At 29.1% G+C, this 726-nt stretch overlaps 1 protein-coding gene across 1 annotated transcript in view; it reads right to left on the reverse strand.

Annotated features, from left to right (window-relative positions):
• LOC111700373 (tyrosine-protein phosphatase 10D) overlaps positions 1 to 726 on the reverse strand; it is a 39,937-nt gene that overhangs the window by 27,170 nt on the left and 12,041 nt on the right. The gene's annotated exons all lie outside the window — the stretch shown is intronic.

A 726-nucleotide genomic window follows, 5' to 3' on the forward strand; every position in this document is an offset into this window, starting at 1 on the left:
ACAGTACAGTACAGAGCCCCTTTAATAAATCAGAAGCATGCAATGTTAAAAGTCCATCTTTTAAGAGCTATCATTTCTTTCTAATTTACTCTAGAATTTCAAGGTCGTAGAAAACAAGAGTCAAATTTCAAACGTCTGAACTAAATAAGGCTGAACAGTGAACATAACACTACTTGTTAAAACAGAAAGACGTTTGTCAGACATATGTAATAAATTTGTAGAAAATTTAATGCACAATTAAGGATCAAAATTTAATTTAATTAAGTAAAAAGCAGAGTGAGAAAGAAAAAACAGAGTGAGAGAACAGATTAAAGAAAAAACAGATTGAGAGAACAGATTAAAGAAAAAACAGATTGAGAGAACGGATTAAAGAAAAAACAGAGTGAGAGAACAGAATAAAGAAAAAACAGATTGAGAGAACAGATTAAAGAAAAAACAGATTGAGAGAACAGATTAAAGAAAAAACAGATGGAGAGAACAGATTAAAGAAAAAACAGATTGAGAGAACAGATTAAAGAAAAAACAGATTGAGAGAACGGATTTAAAAAAAAGAGAGTGAGAGAACAGATTAAAGAAAAAACAGATTGAGAGAACAGATTAAAGAAAAAAACAGAGTAAGAGAATGAATTAAAGAAAAAACAGAATGAGAGAACAGATTAAAGAAAAAACAGATTGAGAGAACGGATTAAAGAAAAAACAGAGTGAGAGAACAGATTAAAGAAAAAA

The sequence above is a fragment of the Eurytemora carolleeae genome, unplaced genomic scaffold (assembly GCF_000591075.1).
Source record: "Eurytemora carolleeae unplaced genomic scaffold, Eaff_2.0 scaffold178, whole genome shotgun sequence".
NCBI classification, from domain to species: domain Eukaryota; kingdom Metazoa; phylum Arthropoda; class Copepoda; order Calanoida; family Temoridae; genus Eurytemora; species Eurytemora carolleeae.